Raw genomic sequence first — 299 nt, 5'->3', positions numbered from 1 at the left:
CTGCCTCCTGAGCAGCAGATCCGCCATTGTCAGATGATAATTGGTTTGTTGCATGTTTGTCTGATGCTGTGTCTGGGGGTTTAGAAACGCACCGCCGCGTCTTTTTACCGGTCATTCAAACTCAGCTGCCTGCCTCCTTCCACAAACGAGCAATCGGTTCTGAAAAGAATATCGCTTATATAACATGTCATTGACACTCATTGACTTTTTCCTTGATATATCCGCAAAGAGTCACCGGTTAGGATGCCAGCGACCCATTTGATGAAAGGAAACAGCTTAGGATATAATTAAAAGATTTG

Source organism: Penaeus monodon, chromosome 30 (assembly GCF_015228065.2).
Source record: "Penaeus monodon isolate SGIC_2016 chromosome 30, NSTDA_Pmon_1, whole genome shotgun sequence".
In the NCBI taxonomy this organism is placed as follows: domain Eukaryota; kingdom Metazoa; phylum Arthropoda; class Malacostraca; order Decapoda; family Penaeidae; genus Penaeus; species Penaeus monodon.
The sequence above is the reverse complement of the archived record's forward strand: the minus strand, read 5'-3'. Positions refer to the sequence as shown.